Source organism: Rattus norvegicus, chromosome 5 (assembly GCF_036323735.1).
Source record: "Rattus norvegicus strain BN/NHsdMcwi chromosome 5, GRCr8, whole genome shotgun sequence".
NCBI classification, from domain to species: Eukaryota; Metazoa; Chordata; class Mammalia; order Rodentia; family Muridae; genus Rattus; species Rattus norvegicus.
Genome location: NC_086023.1, coordinates 11,257,532 through 11,280,066, shown reverse-complemented (window position 1 = coordinate 11,280,066; position 22,535 = coordinate 11,257,532). Strand labels below are relative to the sequence as shown.

Below are 22,535 nucleotides of genomic sequence, written 5' to 3'. Positions count from 1 at the left end.
GGATTTATCAACACTGTATGTCAGTGTCTACAAAGACCAGCCCTGTTATCTCAACCTTAGCCTCAGTGACAGCAGAGGGGACACAGACAGATAAGATCCAGATTGGAGTTTGTGTCACTGTCACCTGAGGACCAGCAGCAAGATTGAGCATTTCTCTATGAAATGAGTCAAAGCTCCACATCTCCAGGAGAATAGTGTTGGTAAAACAGGAAGGAAGTAAAAGAGCAAAGTAACAGGAAGTAATGTAGTATAGAAGAGTATCCAGCACAGGAAGTAATGTAGTATAGAAAAGCATCCAGCACAGGAAGTAATGTAGTATGGAAAAGTATCCAGCACAGGAAGTAATGTAGTATGGAAAAGTATCCAGCACAGGAAGTAATGTAGTATGGAAAAGTATCCAGCACAGGAAGTAATGTAGTATGGAAAAGTATCCAGCACAGGAAGTAATGTAGTATAGAAAAGCATCCAGCACAGGAAGTAATGTAGTATGGAAAAGTATCCAGCACAGGAAGTAATGTAGTATGGAAAAGCATCCAGCACACAGTCTGAACCCAGCACTATTTTAGTACATATGAGACTTTCCCATTTCTCTTGCTTTCATCTTTTTTAAGATTTTATTTATATGTGTGCCTGCCATGGGTTTGTGGGTGCCCATGGAGTACAAAAGAGGTGTTGACCTCCTGGAGCTAGAGCTGCAAGTGATTATGAACCACCTAATGTGGATGCTGGGATTTGAACTTGGGTCCTTTGGAAGAGCGAGCAGTATGTGCTTCTGCCTAAGCGTTGAGCCATCTCTCTAGCCTCTGTTTTGGCTCTTACTTCGCTAGTGAGCATCTACTGTGGATAGATGGCATGCTGTGTTAAGCAGTAGCAATACTCAGGTGGGTAAAATGTCTTGTCTTTAAGAGTTGTTCTGAGGAACAGACCAAAACAACAAATAGTTCTGTAATAGTTAGATTTTATACCTGAAAAAGAAGCGGGTTCAGGATTGAAAGAAGGGGCCCAACTCAGAGTGTTACTTCTGCCTCAGGAAGCCAGGAACTTTTCACAAGGTGATGGTGATGGGCTGGGTTTCAAAGAATAAGCAGCCGACAGGAAGAGCACAGAAGGGAAAAGCACTGCTGAACAGGACAGGAGGGATAGACAAGGCTATGAAAAGGGACTAGGAATTGAATCCAAGAGAGTTACATCAGTACAATGGTGAAACGCGTTAATTTTGGTGAGACGCTCACCCACAGCCCAGCTTCTCATCCACAGTTTATAGCTCCACCAGAGTGTGTTATTGGGGTTTTCATTTATTTGTATTTTATGTGCACTGGTGTTTTGCCTACATGTATGTCAGTAAAGGTGCCAGATACCCAGGTACTGACCGTTGTCAGCTGCCATGTGGGTGCTGGGAATTGAACTTGGGTCTTCTGGAAGAGCAGCCAGTGTTCTTAACTGACTGAGCCACCTCCCCAGCCTCTGATAGTGATAATTCTTCTGTCTGCTGTTTTTTGCAGCAAATGCAAGTCAGTGATGAAAGCATCTGTGGGCCAGAGCCCCTATTCCTCCATGTCCACTATTTTGGGGTCTGCTTTTCACTCAAAAAGAGACAAAAGAATTTTTGTAGAGCTGAGAAATGGAAAGCAGATGTGACTCATATTTCAGAAATATTCTTGCTTATTTGTATTCTCAATACGGGGCATCAATGAAGTCTATGACCTTCTACATGCTAGGCAAGGCCTCAACCCCAGAACTATACTTCGACACGAGTCCTAGAAAGATTTTATCCGTGTCTCCTTGACCATATGAAGTGTGGGCTGTGCAAAAGCAGTAAGTAGAACTCTGCAGACTAGGAGAACCGAGAAGAGACCATTGTGTCCAAATGTGAGATGCTGAGGCCTGGGCTGTGCAGGTAGACAACAGACTAAGATTCTAGACGTGTTCAGAAGGTCTCACATTCGTAACGTGGGCCTGGATGAACAGAATGAATGGACAGGAAATTTCTAATGTAGGTTCAGATGCAGGCAACTAAGTAGTTAGCTAGAGGAGGACACAGGGGAGCAAAAGGAGGTGCAAACAGAGAAGAATAGAATCCGCTGACGTTGGCAGTGTCGGTAGTAAGGAATTGTATCACTGAATAAAGATTAAAAAGGTGTTCGTATGTATATGTTTTAAGATGTGTATTTACATGTGTAAGTGCATGTATTTAAGTGTGTGTAAGTGAGGAGTATATGAATAAGTATTGTGTAAGTGTATGATGTGTGTGTGTGTGTGTGTGTGTGTGTGTGTGTGTGTGTGTGTGTGCTAGATTACAGCCTGGGTTGTTTGTCATTCTTAGGCCCTGACTGTTTTGTTTTGTTTTTGAGACACTGGGACCTGAGACTCACCAGTTAGGCTAAGCTGGCTACCCAATCAGCTCCTGGGATCCTCCCAGCACTGGTATTCCAAACTCACACTCCTGCCATGCTTTATTCTGAAACCTGGGGCAGGGGTGGTGTGTGTGTGTGTGGGGGGGGTAATCCCAGGTGCTCACACCCAAATGGCAATGCACTTTCCTGACTGAGCTACTCCCCCGCCCCACCTCAAGAACAGATTTTTACGAGTGTAAAACTGACAGATTTTCCTCTCTGTGATTTTGAAATGTAAAGACTAAGCCATCTTATGTCTTAACGTATCCTGGCTCACTGAACTTACTGCTTGACTCTTGGTCCCTGCTGTCTTCAGTCTTGGGTCCCTGCTGTCTGCCTGGCAGATTGTGATCTCTTTAGCTTCACCAGAGGAAGGCCATGTCTAGGTGACCTTAGTTTAGCCTTACAGTGAGCAATGCTTGCCATGAGCACTGAGCAGAGTGGAGCACTTTCTGGAGCATCATATATTCAAAGTTAGTCCTATTTGCCCAAAAAAGAGAAGGCCTCCCCCTTAGGCAGTTTGCATTTCACTTTGGGGGAGGCACCCCAAGACCAGAGCTTGTCTTTCCTTACCTGGCCCTGAAGAGGACTGCAACCCTTTCTTCTAAATTCCACCAGCCAGTCCCTGTCGCTCCTCAGTAGAGTGTGAGAGTACAGAGGAGGGCTGGGCAAACAGAGAAGCCTGCTTAACAGACAGGAAGCTGAGATTTTCCCAATCTTGGGGGTCTGATTACTTGATAACCTTGGGTTTCTCAAACCCTTTCACTGTTTCTAGGCTCAGCACTTAATCTTCTGTGGCAGAGCGTCTCGGATTTCCTGGATTTCTGAGCTCTCCCCCCCCCAGGTGAACATGGCAAAGTAAATGCCATTGGTTATGAAAGAGACTTAGCCCCAGACGTTGTTGCTCGGCTTGTGAAGATGTGTAATGTTTCCTCTCAGGAGGTAAACTGTATTTAAGCACCTATTTTAAAATGATTTCTACCTCTGACATAAAAATTTTAAAAACCATTTCTTAGATTGAATTTGACTATAAAATCAAATTTCTGATGGGTCATTCCCACCCACCAGTGACTAAAACTTATCTTTGACTTTGAGGAAAGTCAGGGGCTGGGGTTGATGTATCTCAACTTGTCTGGGTTTTGATTTGATGAAAATGTTCCTGCTTTTGCCAAAATGACTTGTCACTGCATGGTGGGAAGACTCAAGTCTAGTGGGAAGACTCAAGACACAGGCTAGACGTGTGGCTGTGGAAGAGACTTGTCTAGTTTGAGTGAAGCTAATCCTTTGACAGCGTGTCGTATGCATATAGGCACATGAGTATACATGGGTACACAGACATACACAGAATAAAAAAATCTACTTAAAAATTTAAAAAGAAATGAACAAATGTGAGGCAGGTGATATATACCTTTAATTCCAGTGCTTGGGAGGCTAAGGTAGAAGTATCGTGGACTCCAGGTGTATTCTGGTCTCATGTCATCGTATCTGAAGCAATCCTCTCATGCCTCACAGGCCAAGACTTCAGAAGTCTTTCTGTCCCACCTATAACCCCATTCTAGGAACAGAACAACAGATTAATGAACACAGGTGCATACATACACACACACATGCATACCTCATACAACACTTGAGTCTTGGGCCAAGAGATTGCTTACAGAAATTGTCTAATTTGGTAAAGGGAAAGGAACAAATGTCTCAGATCGAGACTACCCACTTTCTGGTCTAGTTTTCCAATGGGCTAAGAATTAATTCTTAATTTTACATCTTTTCAAAAAAATGCATTTGTTTATATTTTATGTGTCTGAGGTTTCTGCCTGTGTAGATTTTCATGAACCATCTGTGAGCAGTGATGACCAAGGCCAAAAGAGAACACTGGATGCCCTAGCACTGTCGTTACAGACAATTTGTGAGCCAGCATGTAGATGCTAGGAATTGAATCCAGGCCCTCTGCAAAAGCAGCCAGTAACCATAACTGCTGAGCCATCTCTGCAGCCACTAATTTTTAGTTTTTAATACCATTAAATTTATATTTTTAACCAAATATGAACAAACTCTAAGCTAAAGCAAGGATCACTTGCAGTTCAGAACCTGACCGCCTAAGTTTATGGTAATGATCAGTTACTGGGGTTACCCTGTGACGAGAGGGTAAGATGGAGATACAGGAATATGACCTGTGCTCCATGAACAATCTTCAAAGCTGACAGGAGAGACAAGATGATAACAGTGCTATATTACATCTCGGGTTACATGTGCTGACAGCAACAAGTGAAAATAGGGGTTGGCAAGAGGGAATCTGTGCTGGTGCAAGGGATGTGGAGTATGCTAGAGTGTGGAGTAGAGAAAGGAAGACATTTTAGGCCAGGAACAGTCAGCATGAAACCTGGGAGAAGAAAAATGATGTGGTGGTTTGAATGAATGAGTGAATGAATGAATGAATGAATGAATGAATGAATGAATGAATGAATGGCACCAATAGGAACATACTTGAATACTTGGTCTCCAGTTTATAAAACTGTTTTGGATGTATAGGCTTATTAGAGGAGGTCTAACATAGCCTTGGGGACAATGTTGAGGTCTCAGAAGCCTTATTTTCTAGTATCTCTCTCTGCCCCCTTCTTGTGGATCAGGATGTGAATTCTTAGCTGTTGCCATTACAATGCCTTTGCTCTGTTGTCATGGACTCCAACTCTCTGAAACCATAAGCCGAATGAAATGTTTTCTCTAATGACTTGTCTTGATCACGGTGTCCTATCATAGTGTATTAGTTAGGGTCTTATTGCTGTGAACAGACACCATGACCAATGCACGTTTTATAAAGGACACCATTTAATTGGGGCTGGCTTAGAGGTTCAGAGGTTCAGTCCATTATCATTAAGGCAGGAGCATGGCAGCATCCAGACAGGTATGGTCCAGGAGGAGCTGAGTTCTACATCTTCACCCAAAGGAAGCCAGGAACAGACTGAGCACCCTCAGGCAGCTAGTAGGAAGATCTCCAAGCCCACCCCCACAGTGACACACTTCCTCCAACAAGGCCATACCTTCTAATAGTGCCACTCCCTGGGCCAAGCATATGCAAACCATCACACATAGCAATAGAAAATTACTAAGACAACAACAAGCTGAGGAACTGGTGCCAAGGAGATCTTTAGTCATCTTGGTTCATGTTAACAGACAAAATTATCAAAACTAGGATACAGGTGTCTATTAACTCAGCGTTTAGGCACCTAAGAAGAGACAGCAGAAAAGAGCTCAAGGCCACCTATAGTTGGCATAGCAAGTGAACTACAGAACGATACCCTCCTGTGGGTCTCCATTTCCTTAGGGGCCATTGGCCACCAGTCTGTGGTTCTGTATTTCCACCTCACTCCTGGGACTTCAGAACACTGCTCAGGTTGATGAAACACAGAGGTACTAGGCTACGTTCATTTCTCTCCACTGGGGTGCTGGGCTTGTGTGATGCCACCATGCTGCTCAGGGCAGACGAAATGCAGTGTAAGGTACAGTCATTACCTGGGTATCTATGCCTGGTGTTTGGTTCTGAAGATCAGTCTGAATCCTCAAGACTTATATAAAACAGCATGCATGGTATTAAAATGTAATGCATACATATGTTTCTGGACACTTAACATTACTTGTAGATTAATTGTAACAGAAATCTAATGTAGATGCTATGTAGATAACTGTTATCCTATCTAATTTAATGTATCTAATAATTATCTAGAATCAATGAAAATGGAGACAGTCGATATATGTTGCTTACACTGGAAATTTATTTTTCAAACATTCTGATTCTTGGCTGGTTAAATCTGAGGGTGCAGGCTCTACCAGCTCACTGCATATAAATATCATTGAAATAAAAAATACTAACTAAATATGAATAACTATAAGCCAGCATTCTAACCAATAATATCAGCTCCACTTTTTACAGGTGGTACTTACTAGTTTAATGACTATGGAATAAATTTGGTTTTTGTCAGGAACTCATTAGCAAACTTTAAAAAAATAATTTCATTATTTATTTTACTTTATGTGTTTGAATGTTTTGCCTGCATCCTTGTCTGTGCCACATGCGTGCTGGAGCCCAAAGAAATCAGAAGGGGGCATCAGAGGCCCTGAAATTGGAGTTACAGATGGTTGTGAGCTGCCATATGTGTGTGAGAAATTGAACCTGAGTCATCTGGATAGACAGTCAGTTCTCCAAGCCCCTAAGCCATCTCTCCATACCAAAAAAAAATATTTTTAATATATTTCTATTGTAGATGTAGTGCTGGGTGTGCCTATAGTCCCAGCTGTGAACTGGCAAACCAGGAAAAGGGTCTGTGGCATATACTTCCTGGCGAAGTTCTCACAGCCTGGGTACTGTGACAGTCACAGCCTGGGTACTGTGACAGTCACAGCCTGGGTACTGTGACAGTCAGGTTATCCTATCACCTTTCTCAGTTCTGCAAGTAAACAGGTCTCACTACAGGGTGGGGGCAGGCATTTGACTCTGCATGTGTGTGGCACAGGCGTAGGTCCAGGTTGTCTTATTTTTTTTTTATTTTCAGCTGCCTGTAATAAATTACTAAGTTGACACTTTAGGCATTAAAAAAAATCAAGGCCTATATCGATGATAATGCTTTTAAAAACACTTGCACATATTTTTGCTCAATCAAGAGCGAAGGTATGCAGAAGTCAGGTTTATAGAGTAAAGAAAGTTGAATCTCCCTGGGTTTTTTTTTTATTTTTTATTTTTATTAACTTGAGTATTTTTTTATTAACTTGAGTATTTCTTATATACATTTTGAGTGTTATTCCCTTTCCCGGTTTCCGGGCAAACATCCCCTTCCACCCTCCCCTTTCTTATCGGTGTTCCCCTCCCCATCCTCCCCCAATGGCCGCCCTCCCCCCAACAATCTAGTTCACTGGGGGTTCAGTCTTAGCAGGACCAAGGGCTTCCCCTTCCACTGGTGTTCTTACTAGGATACACTGCTACCTATGAGGTCAGAGTCCAGGGTCAGTCCATGTATAGTCTTTAGGTAGTGGCTTAGTCCCTGGAAGCTCTGGTTGCTTGGCATTGTTGTTCATAAGGGGTCTCGAGCCCCTTCAAGCTCTTCCAGTTCTTTGTCTGATTCCTTCAACAGGGGTCCTATTCTCAGTTCAGTGGTTTGCTGCTGGCATTCGCCTCTGTGTTTGCTGTATTCTGGCTGTGCCTCTCAGGAGCGATCTACATCCAGCTCCTGTCAGCCTGTACTTCTTTGCTTCATCCATCTTGTCTAATTGGATGGCTGTATATGTATGGGCCACATGTGGGGCAGGCTCTGAATGGGTGTTCCTTCTGTGTCTGTTTTAATCTTTGCCTTTCTATTCCCTGCCAAGGGTATTCTTGTTCCCCTTTTAAAGAAGGAGTGAAGCATTCACATTTTGATCATCCGTCTTGAGTTTCATTTGTTCTAGGCATCTAGGGTAATTCAAGCATTTGGGATAATAGCCACTTATCAGTGAGTGCATACCATGTGTGTTTTTCTGTGATTGGGTTACCTCACTCAGGATGATATTTTCCAGTTCCATCCATTCGCCTACGAATTTCATAAAGCCATTATTTTTGATAGCTGAGTAATATTCCATTGTGTAGATGTACCACATTTTCTGTATCCATTCCTCTTTTGAAGGGCATCTGGGTTCTTTCCAGCTTCTGGCTATTATAAATAAGGCTGCAATGAACATAGTGGAGCACGTGTCTTTGTTATATGTTGGGGCATCTTGTGGGTACATGCCCAAGGGAGGTATAGCTGGATCCTCAGGCAGTTCAATGTCCAATTTTCTGAGGAACCTCCAGACTGATTTCCAGAATTCTCCCTGGGTTTTTGTGTTGAGTTTGCTCCTCTGCCACTTAGAGCCCAGATTCGAGGCTTTTCCCTGGCTGAGCTTTGCCTTTGACCATGGCACTCAGTGATGGAGATGTGCAGAAACAGATTAAGCACTCAGTGGCTCTCATCGAACAAGAAGCCAATGAGAAAGCTGAAGAAATAAATGCAAAGGCAGAAGAAGAGTTCAACATTGAGAAAGGTTGTCCTGTGCAAACCCAGAGATGGAAAATTCTGGAATACTATGAGAAGAAGGAAAACCAGATTGAGCAGCTGAAGAAAATTCAAATGCCCAACTTGATGTATCAAGCAAGGTTCAAAGTTCTCAGCAAGAGATGACCTCATCACTGATCTGCTAAATGAGGCAAAACAGAGACTTAGCAAAGTGGTAAAAGATATGACCAGGTACCAAGTGTTGCTGGTAGACTGGTCCTCCAGGGCTTGGAGCAGCTGTTGGAGCCTCAAATGATTGTGTGCTGCATAAGACAAGATTTCCCTTTGATGAAGGCTGCAGTGTGAAACGCAATTCCTAGGTATAAAATTGCCACCAAAAAAGATGCTGACGTCCAAATTCACTAACAGGCCTATCTGTCTGAGGAGATAGATGGTGGAGTTGAAATCTATCATGGGGATCGAAAGATAAAGGTTTCCAACACTCTGGAAACCTAATAGCCCATCAGACAATGCCAGAAGTCCACAGAGCCTTGTTTGGTGCAAACGGCTGTACTCCTGGAGAAGCAGGAGTGTGACTTCCTCTTTCTGTTCTAACACTGGTAACCAATGGATACCTCTACCTCTAATGCTCTTGGTTCAGTGTCAACAGAATGGTCTCTTGGTGTGGGCGAGAACTCAGAGACAGCTCGTCTGACATCACAGCTGTGCACTGGTTTGGAGCAGGATGAATGGAATCAGATGTGGTGTGCAACCCTCACCAGGGACCCATCCTCTCCCTGTTCCTGCTCTAGTCTAGAGCGAGTTGTGCATGCTGTCCCCTGCTCTTTGGGACAAAGAGCAAATGTGGGGTGCAAATTCCTCCAGGAACACTAGCTTCACTGTGTCTATTTAGTCTTCCTTGTCTGCAAATGTAATTTAAAATCTATACCACGAATATTCTTTATTTATTAAAACAAAAGGTTTATGTGAGGGAAAAGGTATATGTAAATAAAGTGCAAAAAAATCCACTTTGCAATAAGAATTCATTGTTCAAATTACCCAAGTAATAATAGCTTGTGGGAGAAACTCTTCATGGCCTTTTAAAGGGCGTCCTCATGTAACCTTCACATTGGACCTAGGGAGTTCCCACACTTTTAAACCCTTGATCTTCAAAAGGATATGCTGAGGTGGAGGCTAAATAACTCACTCCAGGTCACATAGCCAGTAAGTGCTGTCATCTGGAATCCCACCATCCTCCCACAGAAGTATGGCCAGATCAGTGTCAGAAGACACGTAGGTTATCCCGATGCTATACTATGCTAGCCTGACTACAGCCATCATCCTGCGTCATAGCAGAGAGTGGATGCTCAATGCTCTGAGGGTGGAGCCTGGAACTGCCCATACTTAACCTGAACCCACAAAGCCAGTCCAGAGCAAGAGTCTATGGAGGTAAATAATCTACACCCATGGCCTCTGAGCGTCCCTTTGTTTAGATCAACATACAATTGCACTGAGCTGTGGGAAGGTAAGAAAGCTTCAAGTGCTACATAAAAATCTCTCTTAAACACTTGTTTTCATGAGAAAGAGGAAGACTTTAAAAGCACAGGATGTATTGAATTGTTAAATTGCGTGACATTTTCCTATTCTATCCTATTATTTCCTCATCTTAAACATTGTTCATACGGACCATGTACATGTTAAAGTGTGATGAGATGTGTTTCATGGAAGGCATGGAGATTTCTTCTTGGGTGAAGTGTCTGCATTTATTGTAGACACATTTCCACCGGTTGCAAGTACACAATGGAAACAAGCTGAACCTCTTGTAAAGGCTCGATTTGCTGCTCACCAAATAACAGCTTTGGAAAGATTCTATGATTCAGCGCATTTTCCTTTAAAATAAATCCCACAACCTGAAATTAGACGTCCCTCAACTTTTAAGTGTGAGACACACTGTAAGTCTTTAAAAAAGAAACTCTCCTTTATTAGATGCATGAAACCCAAGCAAAGAACATCATGAAATGGTACAAATGGAAGCCGTTCCCTTAAAGAGAAGGCAAGGTGGAAGCTTCTAGAACAGGGCTGAATTACCCGGTATGTTTCAGAGAATTAATGTGTGGTTGTCAGAAGATTATACCTAATGATACTCTCCTTTGGAGACTGTGAAAGGGTGATATCTGAGAGATGAGAGAAATTGCTGGCAAAGACACAACTGACAGAACCTTTGTTCTCCATCACAGGTGCTGAGGGCCAGCCGCCAGCTGCTGGAGAAGGTGAATTTGGCAAATGACGTGAAGATTCGTCAAGGCAGAATCATTGCAGGGAAGCGTCAAAGGTATTCACCAAAGCTTTGTCTTAACGCACTGAACGAGGGACCACTGCGGTACTGTGTGCCACTTTGGCTAGTGGATGGGGAAGCTTAAGAGCTGATGAGAACCAAAGTCCATCATCCAACCCATTCCTATGCCCTTCCCCATCTTGGTGAAGAGAGTCAAGACAGGCCTCAAAGGTGGCAGTCATGTCTTGATATCGGCCCTCAGCAATGCCACAAACAGTACATGATAAATAGGACTCCAAAGAGACACATGACTTAACGTCATATGGTATTCAAAAACTAGGTGGATTTCTGCCTCGCAAGAGTCAGGAAATGAACCAAAGGCCAGCCAGCCACCTCAGCCAGCCACCTCAGCCAGCCACCTCAGCCAGCCACCTCAGCCAGCCACCTCAGCCATCCCAGTACGCTGCCATGTCAGGAGTACACAGATGTCACTCGTCCTGTCCATGGCTCATCTTCACACTTTCTTATTTAGAGGGATAAGATTAGCACCTAGAATGGTGTGGGTGCAGAAAGAACTGAGGAGGCCAGCCAGAGCATTGGTCCCAAAAACACACTGAGGAGTTGGATTTCCAGGAGTCTACACCCCAACGAATTGTTCCTCAGATGTCCAATTCAAGACTGGCCCTTGCTTACGCGGTATAAACTGCTGAGTTCTGTTGGTCTCGGATTTCTCTTTAGCTCCCTTCATCCATTCTTTGGTTTTCCTTCAAAGACTTGCATTAGCCAGGTTGTCTTGGAAACAGTCCTCTAATCACTAGAAAGTTCATGACTCTCACACAGGAAGAGAAAACAAAACAAAATCTTCCATTCTGTCTGGATTTCAAGTCTGTCTTCTGAGGGACATTTTTTATTTCTTTTCCCTATACATGACGAGTGAAGAGGGAACGCTGGAAAGGTTCTTGGCACCCAGGGTGACTTGAGTGTCTCAGTATTCAATCTCAGACACTTCCCACCAGTTTCTCTGTCTGGGACATCACTATGACAGTCAGGCTACTCCGCCTGTCAACTGCAAGTGGAGTCATAGAAAGTAGAGTTGTTGGAAAGGAGCCTTCCGTGTGTCAAAGTTGGGAACAGCTGGGAAAGGTGGCTCACGCCTGCAATCCCCGGATCCAGAAGATGAGGAAACATTGTATCCATAGCACAGGCAGGGCTACCCGGCAACGCCTGGTCTCAAGAAAAGCAGATGCCCCTGCGTGGGGGGAGGAGGGGGATCGAACAGAAAAACACATGCTTCCTCCTAAGGCATGTGCTTAGGAGAAAGTTCTCTCCTTCATCTCTTTGTGAACCTCGAAGCCAATGTGTCTGCATTTCTCTGAGACCAAGGTTGGATCGGGTATGATGGCACTGCAAATTAACTACAGAGGAGATGGAAACCTCAGCCTTAAGCATTGCTCTCCAGAGGGACTGCTGAAGCCCGCTCTCCAAAGCATCTTAGGTTGGCCCGTATTGCAAAATGGCCACACTTTTGGAATTCTATTGCTTTTTATCTGAGCAGTGACTTCTCATTTCACAGTTTCCTCTCTGATGAGAAATTCTCCCCTTTATGTCTCATACCCTTTTTGGTTTTCAGCAAATTCTTTTTATGAGGAAGTCGATTGTTTTCTTCCCTGCTAGAGCAGAGTTGTTTGCTCAACTTTAATGTGCAGGACATACATTTCTCAGCCACCTGCCGGCTCCCTGTAGAGCTGGTTCCAATCTCCTTTTTCTATCTTTGGGCAGAAAAATTCAAACATAGGACTGGCTCTCCCTCCTGAGCCATATCTGCATTCACATACCCGATCCTCCTGGGCATGGAGTTTTGTAGAAAGAAATAGGTCCTGTTAGAGTAGATCTGGAAAACTGGGAATGTTTTACTGACAAATGTGGCCTGTGCCATTTTCTTTGCTTCTCTATTCATCCCATCCTTGGATAATGTCCCTTTGCTTACTGTCGCTGAGCGTTAAGAGCTACTTGTTCAGAATAGGGAGGTGCCTCAGCCTGCAGAAGTGTTTGCCTCTGAAGCCCGATGCATGAGTTTGGTCCCAAAAACCGTGAAAAGGTGAAAGAGGCCATTCTACAAAGTTGTCCTCACACCTGAAGCATATTCTTGCTCTTCCTACTAATAAGGTTAAATACATGTGTACATACAAACACACACATATGCACACACATGTGAGTGCTTATGCATATGTGTGGGTGTGGGTGTGTGTGAGTGGGCCCCTTCATGCATAGCTAGAACACACTCCTAGGGTGAACCAGGCCTCTGTTCATTCTCCAGCATCACAAAGTAAATCTGCTTCTCTAGTTTAGGAGTTCTCGTTACCGCCAAAATACATAACTCAACCAACAGAACCAGGAACTGCTGTAGGCAACTTCAGGTACCTCGCAACTTGCTGTATTAGTTACTTGGCTAGCCATGGTGGTGGCATTCTTGACAGCAACAACCTATGGGAGGGCAGGGACTCGACTCACAGTTTCTGGGCTGCAACGACCAGGTATAGTGGCAGCAGGGGCTTGGTCTGTGGCAGCGAGAACTCAGAGAATAACTCATTCACGTGGTGGCAGTTCAGGAAGAATGTTTGGGTGACAGTAGAAGCAAATACCATCATCAAGGGTCTGTCCCTAGTGGCTGTATCAACTGTTAGGATGTACGTTCTAAGTGTTTACAAGCCAGACAGCGTCAGCAATTTGGACCAAGTGTTCAAACCCAGGGGCCCGGGAAGGACTTTTCACACTTAAAACTCTTCGTCCGGGTTGCTAGAAGACTTAAAAAAACAATTTTCATTTTTATTTTATGGATGTGGGTATTTTGTATTGAATACAGGCCCTCTGCAAGAGCAGCAACTGCTCTTAAATGTGGAGTCATCCTGAAAAAAACATTTAAATTTGTTTTTCAAATTGTTTAGTAGTAGCTGTGTGTGTTTGCGTGCTTGCATATGTGTGTGTGTGTGTGTGTGTGTGTGTGTGAGTGTGTGTGTAAGAGAGAGAGAGAAATAGCCAGAGACAGAAAGAAACAGAGGGTTTTTGTGGTACTACATAGATGTATCTTTCTAGCCCCTAGAAAGCTGGCTCTTGCTCTAAGGACAGATACATTGTGATGTGAAGTCACCAAAAGAACACTGAGAACTGTCTCAGGACACTTGGGAACTTCAGGATTAACATAGAAAGTACTGTTCCCACGTGGGAACAGATAGGTAACTTTCGTTGAGCACAGTTTCCTGATTGTCAGAATAGAAACAATAGAATATTGTCCCTTCTGGGCTCTGCCAAAGCACTGTTGGACAAGGTTGGGTGTACCTAGGCCGGTTAGCTTTTGAAAATGGCTATGTTGTCTGTAAGGAAATGAAGGCCTGTGTAACCCTGTTGGTGGCTGCTTGCTTTTGTTTTGAGCCAGGGTCTCTCATAATGCAGGTATTGAATGCACTATATAGCCTTGCATTTCTGACCTTGTACTTACCCCTCCCAAGTGTTGAGATTTTAAGGCCATTGAGCCCAGTTTTAAAGATTTGAGGATTGAACCCAGGGCTTTGTGCATGTTGGAAAGCGCTATATCCACAGTCTTGAAGATACCTAACTGGAATTGAAATGTAAAAATATATTTTGTTCTATTTACTTTGTGAGTGTGTGGGGTGTGTGTGTGTGTGTGTGTGTGTGTGTGTGTGTGTGTGTGTGGTGTGTGTGTGTGCATATACATGTGGGAGTCAGTTCTTTCCTTTTACCATGTGGGGCTTGGGGCTTGGAGAGCAAAGTCCTGGCTGTGAGGCTTGGCAGCAAGGGCCTTAATCCCGTTGAACCACTTTGTCACCAAGGTAGAAATTTTTTTCCAAATTATTTAATATTTCTGTGTGTATGTATGTTTGTGTGTGTATATGTTGGTGAGAGAGAGAGAAAGAGAAAAAGAGAGACTGACAGACATACAGAGACAAGACAGAGACAAGAAACAGAGAGAGAGAGACAGAGGGTATTTACAGATACCACATGGTGCATGGAGGCCAGAGGGTGTTCTTAGCTCCCTTGGAATTTGGGTCACAGAGAGGTCTTAGTTAGGGTTTCCATTACTGTGAAGAGTCACCGTAACCAGGGCAACTCTGACAACATTTAATTTGGACTGGCTGATAGGTTCAGTCCATTAACGACATGGCGGGAAACATGGCATCATCCAGGCAGACACTGTCAGAGCAGAAGCTGAGAGTTCTGCATCTTGATCTTAAGGCCACTAGAAGAAGATTGAATTCCAGGCAGTTAAGAGGAAGCCGTCCCTACAGTGACACGCTTCCTCCAAAAAGGCCACACCTATTCCGAAAGAGGCCACACCTCCTAAACCACCACTGACAGTTTTGAGCCATCGTGTGGATGCTGAGAACCAAACCTATGTCTGTGGAAGGAGCACTTAACCTCGGAGTCATTTCCTGTCTTCCAGCCAGGATGCAAATTTTATCCTCATAAACATGCCTCTGTGCTTTGACACTTTAGTCTATTTGATATTTAAAGTCAAATATAATGTTAATTTATATTCGAGTGAGTTTAAAATTGTTCATCAACTGCACTACTAAAACCACATCTTTTCTAGAAGGCTGTATTTAAGGCAGACCCTCAACACTGTTAAGATCTTTGTATCCAGTGAGCATTTAATGCTTTTCCCAAATTCATGGCGATACACACTGTGGGCTCTTGTCTTATGAGGACTCTTTCTCTGAGCAACTGAGTGCTACTATTAAAGTGTGTATTAATTGTTGGCATAATAGCTGACTACTGTGAAAAGCTTTAAAAGAAAACAAATATTGCACAAACCTCGAATGCATCAGCCTTTTCTGTGTGTGTGCACATTTAGTAAATAATAGAAAATTGGCGCTGTGTGGCTGCTTTTTAGTTTGATGTTTTTGTTTTTAGTTGTTACCATGCTGGGGATTGAATTCTGCCCAGGCACTCTACCTTCCTCCATGCAGCAATTCTGCATGGTCGTGTTCAGTATCTCCTAGAACTGCACACGTGAAAGACGGAGGATTTTATTCTAATTGGCCTTCTCTTGCTAACAAACACCTTAGAATTCTCTTCTTAGTACTTCCTGACTTGTGCATAATGCTCTCTTACATGGGCTAGGATACGTGAGTGGCTTTTGCTTTTTCCCTACAAGAAACAACATGGCAGACGCACAGTAAGTAGGAAGTCTGTGTGACTGTATTCCAATGCTGTTTTTTATTTAAACACATTTTATTCATTGTCCTTTCACCCTTTTGAGGCTAAAAGACTTTGTCATGTGTCTCCAATAAAAGCCTATGCAGTGAACAAGGGCCAGTAAGGGAAAGTCACACATCCTTGTACATAGTTAAACAGGTCCCTTTAGATAGCACATCATCAAGTCTAGTGAGTTTGAGAGGTTTACTCGGTTTTGTTTGTGGTGCTGAGGATGCAACTTGAAGGCAGATCTCTCTACTCTGGACTCCACTTCCAGTCTGGTGAGTTTGCATTCAAAGAATATAGCAGATACCAATGGGATGAGAGACACAGGTTCGTCAGCTTGTACCATCTCTTGATGGCACAACCTCTATTCTCATTCAGTCATGGCCTGTCCCAGCACTAAAGAAGGCAACAGCTCGGCAGCTCTGGCTGCCAATAGAACAGTGTTGTGTTGTACAGGAGGAAAAAGCCAACTCCAGGGACCTCGATGATTAAGGAAAGCCTCTCTCTCTGCCCTCGACATAATGATACGATCAGATGGAAGTTAGCAGGAAGCAAGCTATTTCCCTGTTGAGAGAATGTAGTCCAATTATGTTGAGGGTTGGGACTGTGAGACTTTCACAAGTGACCATCAAGGAAAAAAGAATGGGATGATGTCATTCTTCAGCCAGGACAATCACTGAAACGAAATCAGGTCACACAACAATGGTCTTATTCTGTGCTTGGAGCCAAAAGTTGAACAGATTCCTGTGCTGTGGTATTTCTCAGAAAGGATCTCAGAGCTGCTATTCACGTGATCCTGTCACCCTCTCAACCCTGGAGGCATGCAAAAAAGCAGAATCTTTTCATCCAGTGCAGAGACAACCTACACTGATCACTTGTTTAAGTCCACTGTGTCCCAATTCAATATAAAAGTGTCTTGATTCTTTCTTACAACACATATTCTATTTAAAAACAAACAAACAATATAGTAGTACAGCTTGGTACCTGATCTGATGTGTTCAATCAGTATTCCAAGTCAAGAAGGAATTTATTCCTCTGTGTACCTTTCAGGGAGTTACTTTCTCAAAGGGAGCCCTGCCCTATGCCCTGAACAATTTGATTTGTGTTGGCTGATCCTGTGTTTCTAGTTCCAGCGACAAGTATGCTGAATGCTGAATGTCTTCTCTCTGAATCCTATATTTCTTCTCTTAGGAATGGTCCAATTTGACCTCTTTTATCTGCTTAAATTTCACAAGAGTGCGTGAGGATTACAAGAGAAGGGTACACTTTCGAAGAAGCTGTCCTCAGAATAATCAGGCAGAAAGGTCAAATCTGCTGTCACTGCTTTAATAGAGCTTCAAAGAGATTTGCCATTGGCCAAGCCTTTTTCTCCAGGGTTTTACTAAGAAACTGAAAGACCATTTCAGGCTCTTTACGGAAACATCTGTAGCTTGCAGACTTGTAGGAAATGCTCATTTTCGGTAAATCAGTTGTCTTCAAGGACGGGCATGCATCCAGAGTCCATGTATTTCTCTTAGACTATGTGACAATGAGAGCAAAGGTATTGTTTTGGGAATTCTCGTGAATCTCGTTATTCTAGAATCACTAGGAAGTCTGGTCTTCTGTCTAAGGTATGCCACACGTGGGTCTGAAAGCCCTTTTGGCTACTGCTACCAAAATACAAAGGAGAGCATTTAGATAGAATCCTGCAGGGGTGGCGTCTAAAGGAAACCACGACGTCTACCACCCTTATTTAGAAATGAAAGGTAGATTCCATAAAGGGCGTTTGAGAAAGGATAATTAATTTTTAAAAGATTAATTTTATTCATATTTGTGTGTATTGTGTTCAAATGCCCAGAAAGGCCACAAAGGGAACAGATTTCCTAGAGCTGGAGTCACAGGTGGCTGTGAGCCCTCTGATGCTGGTGCTGGGAACTAAACTCAAGTCTTCCGCAAGAGCATCTAATACTTTAATTGCTAAGCTTTCGTTCCAGGCCCAGGGTAATTATTTCATACTTAAAAGGAAAGAAGTATTTCTGCACAAAATGCCAGCACCATCATAAGCTCCCAGGTTTTCATTTTCCTTCCTATTTGTTTGTAAGGGATACCTAAGTCCTTTGTCTAGTGTTAGTGGACACCAGCATTTAAAATCCAGTCGACTTTTAAAAGCAAATCCATTCACAAACCAGGTGACTCAGTCCTGGCATATTACAATGAGATCCAAAACAAAATTAATTTCCAGAGCTATTAGCTTTTGCATGTTTTACCAATAAGGGAGTTAAGTGAGTTGATGGGTTTTTGTATACTACAGAGAGAGGGGGAGAAGCAAAAGTCCAAATGCCCCAGGCATTTAATTAATTAGATCTGTCCACATCCTACAATTCATAGCAACCTAGTCCAGCCAGGGGTGCATATGTGATGGCACTTAACACTTGGAATGACTGTCATTCCAAATAGCCAGTGCTGTGTGCTATAGGTTCCAGGGGCTTTGTCTCCTGATAAGAACTTGGGGCTGAGAACCAAGAGCTAAATGCTGGCTCTGGTGTTAGGCACTCAGCCTGTAACTTTCTAGGGAATTAGAATGTACTTGTCTCATTTTTCCCTCACTGGGATGTTGTAAATCAAGAATGCAAAAGCACTTTGTGGGGGGCGGCCAGCTAGGAAGATACTCAAATATAACCTCTTCCTATTGTTGTAATACGGAAAGACCAAGGCATTGTGTGGGATCATTGTTTCCCATCAGACCGTACTATTCCCAGCACCTTCTTCTCCCTCATTATTCTTTTAGCTTGATGTGTATCTGCCAGTAAACGAATCCCAGTGTGTGTTTTTGATGGTTGGCGCGTAGTCAAAACGGTTTTGCAAAGAGGAGAAGCTGTAGAATCCCCAGGGTTTCAACTCCACGTACAGTGCTAGAAAACCGTGCGTCGATCTAAAACACAGTGAAGACCGTTTATGAGCTAAAGCACTGGAAGCGAAGAGAATTAGTGAGAACATATTGTGGTCATAGTTGACGTTCAGCTCTGGGCTGGCTCTAAAACCCAGACAATTAGAAAGAAGACCATGGCCAGACCAGCTCCCAGGGGAGGGGTATTGCTGCTTTTAATGTTGATTGGCTCCTGCCATGCCAAAATAGATGAGAGAGTATCTTTATTGAGATCCTTCAGGCAGAAGGCAGGGACACCCTGCAACTCAAAAATGGCATCCACTGCTTGCTGTCTGTGTGTGTCATGGATTGCTTTGTCTCCAGGGAGATGTTCAGTCTTCCTGTCAGCCTTTTCCCACCCTCAAGCCTTAATTTATAGAACTTATCTCAAGTATGGAGTCTCAGCTTAGCAGTGCTGAAATACCCCTTCTGGGTGAAAAGACAGGAATGTGGTTTACATTTCTCTTTTGGGAAGTCCATCTGGTTCAAAGAATTTTCTCCCCAGGTGTGGAAATAGTAAGGCAGAGATCATTTGGCATGACTTGTGAATACATGCATGAGTGTCCATTCTCTCTGTGACTAACCCCTCGAGGTGACAGACAATAGTTCTGACTATCAAAACATAGGGCTTTTGTTGAGCAGCAGCTGAAAGCAGGCGGGCCATTGCAGTCGGCCGGCTGGTAACTAACTACACTGGCATGTTGGCTTTTGTGGATGTCTGGAAATGCTGCCCACTGAGGTGATCTTTGAAGGACCTTTCCTACATTGGGAGACTTTGGGAAGAATGGAGGGGTTACCAGCAGCAGAGGTGTCTGCCTTGAAATGCAATTCCTTCCCATTGTCGCTTATTTATTTGGTCTGTGAGCAAGATGAACAGAGATTGGGAATACAGATGTCTGCCTGTGTTCGGATACCGTGCTGTTTTCTAATTGTGACTTCATTTCTGTGTTATGGGTCAGTTGGGAATGTCTTCCCAAAATGTATTTGCTGAAAGTCTGTTACATCCTCAGTGTAGTGCTCAGAGGTGGGAATCACGAGAAATCTATTAAGACTAGCCTATTAGTGGAATAGTAATCTGAATGATAACATTGAGAAACTAGGTCACTAGGGGTAAGCCCTTGAAGGAACTAGGTCACTAGGAACTAGGTCACTAGGGGTATGTCCTTGAAGGGCAGACATCATCCCTGGCCCTTCCCTTTCTCTCTCCTCATCTCCCCACTCAATCTCTTCTCTTGCCCTGCTCCCTGGTGGCCTTCACTGAGAGGTTTCCTCCATCACTGTGTTCCTGCCTTGTCAGGGCCTAAAAGAGAGAGAGAGAGAGAGAGAGAGAGAGAGAGAGAGAGAGAGAGAGAGAGAGAGAGGTAGAGAGGCAGAAGCAGGCTGATCTCTGAATTTGAGGCCAGCCTGGTCTACAGAGTGAGTTTCAGGACAGCCAGGGCTACACAGAGAAACCCTGTCTGGAAAAACAAAACAAAACCAAACAAACACAAAGAGCCTCTACTTCTGCTCTGTTTTATCCCTGTCAACTTCTGTTTCTTCCTTCCTTACAATGGTCAGCTCAGTCATCTTGATTCTGGTAGGAGAGAAGGCTTCAAGGTTGTTTAATAATGTAGGAGTGTGCATAGGGCAAACACACACACACACACACACACACACACACACACACACACTCCATGTTCGACATGCAGTAATTATCCAAAATCTTTGTGTGTAAATATTTCAGGTTTTAGGTTCTTTTGTTGTCTTTTAGATTTTTGAATAGTTACTTACGTTTATCATGAAATCTTAGAGATGAGACTCAAGCTGAGTTTACATCTCATGCGACCCTTGAACATGGCCTGATGGCGCTTTTATGCAGTCTCTTCAATGACTCTGTCCAGGAGACGATGGGTTGAGTTTCTGCTTGTCATGCAGTGTGGGCACTGAAAGTGGACGATTCTGAACTTTAAGTCTATCAAAGGCCTATGGCATGTCAGTTTTGCTTACGGCATTCACTACACTGCCCTCGTCATGTTGGTGGTTACTTGAGCCTTTGAAGTCCTTTCCCAGTCATTCTTCCTTCCAATATGTAGCCATTTCTACTACTTTCTCGCCGACTGCCACTATGTGTGTCACCGTCGCTAGTGTCAAAATCACCTCCCACCCCCAGTTACTGAGACAGAATCCACACTTTCAGCCTTCAGTAGTGAAGACTGGCTTCACCATTGTGGTTTTCCTCTTAGTATTTCTCTTTGGTTGTCTTTGGTTTTCTTTTCGTTTTTCTGCTAGTTGCCATCACTTTCTTATGGTCTAATTTTTCTTAAAATTTGTTGTTTGACACAGGGCCTCACTATGTATTCCTGGCTGGTCTGGAACTCACTCTGTAGATCTGGCTGACTTGTCTGTACCTCCCTAGTGTCAAGATTAAAGGCCATGACCAACCTTCTTGAAATTTCTTTTTCTTTTCTTTTTTTAAATTGGATATTTTATTTATTTACATTTCAAATGTTATCCCCTTTCCCAGTTTCTCGTCCACAAACCCCCTATCCCATTCCCTTATCCCTTCTGTGAGGGTGCTCCCCCTCCCACCTGCTCACTCCCCCCTCACTGCCCTGGTGTTCCCCTACTCTGGGGAAATCAAGCCTTTACAGGACCAAGGGCTTCTCCTCCTATTGATGCCAGACAAGGCCATCCTCTGCTACATATGTGGCTGGAGCCATGGGTCCCTCTATGTGTACTCTTTGAATGGTGGTTTAGTCCCTGGGAGCTCCTGGTGGGGGGTCGGTTGATATTGTTGTTCTTCTTATGGGGTTGCAAACCCCTTCAGCTCCTTCAGTCCTTTCCCTAACTCCTCCACTGGGGTCCCATGCTCAGTCCAATGGATGGCTGTGAGCATCTACTTCTGTATTTGTCAGATTCTGGCAGATCCTTTCAGAAAGACATCCATATCAGGTTCCTGTCAGCAAGCACTTCTTGGCATCAGCAATAGTGACTGGGTTTGGTGGCTGCATATGGGGTGGCTAAGGCTGGAAACATGACTCAGCAGTGAAGAGCACTGGATACTCTTCCAGAGGTCCTGAGTTCAATTCCCAGCAACCACATGGTGGCTCACAACCATCTGTAATGGGATCCGGCATGCAGGTATACGTGCAGATAGAGTACTCATATACATATAATAAATAATTTTTTAAAAAGTTCTGAACAGATACCCAATTTGTATAACATGGAAAAGCCTTCCTAGGCTAATTCTATCTTTTCTATTCATTCCACTCGCACTAGATCTTTTCAGCCAGCAAGCATCCTGCCCCTGAGTTAAGTTCTAAGTCTTGTTTCTTTCTTTTCTTTTTTCTTTCTTTTCCTCGAGTGCTGGAAATGAAAGCCAGGCCCTCACAATTTGTAATACTTCATCCGAGCTACATACTCAGCTTTTCCAACCCTTTCAAATTTCGGTTTAAAGCAATGCTCACTGCACAGATTAGGCTGGCCATGCGATTTGGAATCTCCAGCTCCCCAAACCTGAGTGGCCGGGGTTAAAGGCCGGTACAGCATGTTTCATGTTCACATCTCTGCTGACTTCCCCAACTGACATTCAGCCAGAGCCATCATCTTCTGTTTGTCCCCACTGGGCACTGAGGTCCTTACAGGTCCTGATGGGCTCTCACTGAGCTCTGTTTTGCCAATGGGAAGTGAGGCTTCAGCATGTGTCACACACTGTAGGAAAGATCGGATGCAGGACCGAGAAACTGTTATTTTAGCCGTCTGCC

The 22,535-nt window shown here is 43.7% G+C and overlaps 1 protein-coding gene and 1 pseudogene across 1 annotated transcript in view; both read left to right on the top strand.

The window, feature by feature from the left end:
* Nucleotides 1–22,535, top strand: part of Sulf1 (sulfatase 1) — a 162,673-nt gene that overhangs the window by 28,556 nt on the left and 111,582 nt on the right. Inside the window, exon 2 of the mRNA NM_134378.3 lies at nucleotides 10,630–10,724. The gene's annotated coding sequence lies outside the window, so the exon portion shown is untranslated. The remainder of the gene's footprint in view (nucleotides 1–10,629; nucleotides 10,725–22,535) is intronic.
* On the top strand, nucleotides 7,414–10,604 carry Atp6v1e1-ps1 (ATPase H+ transporting V1 subunit E1, pseudogene 1; annotated as a pseudogene).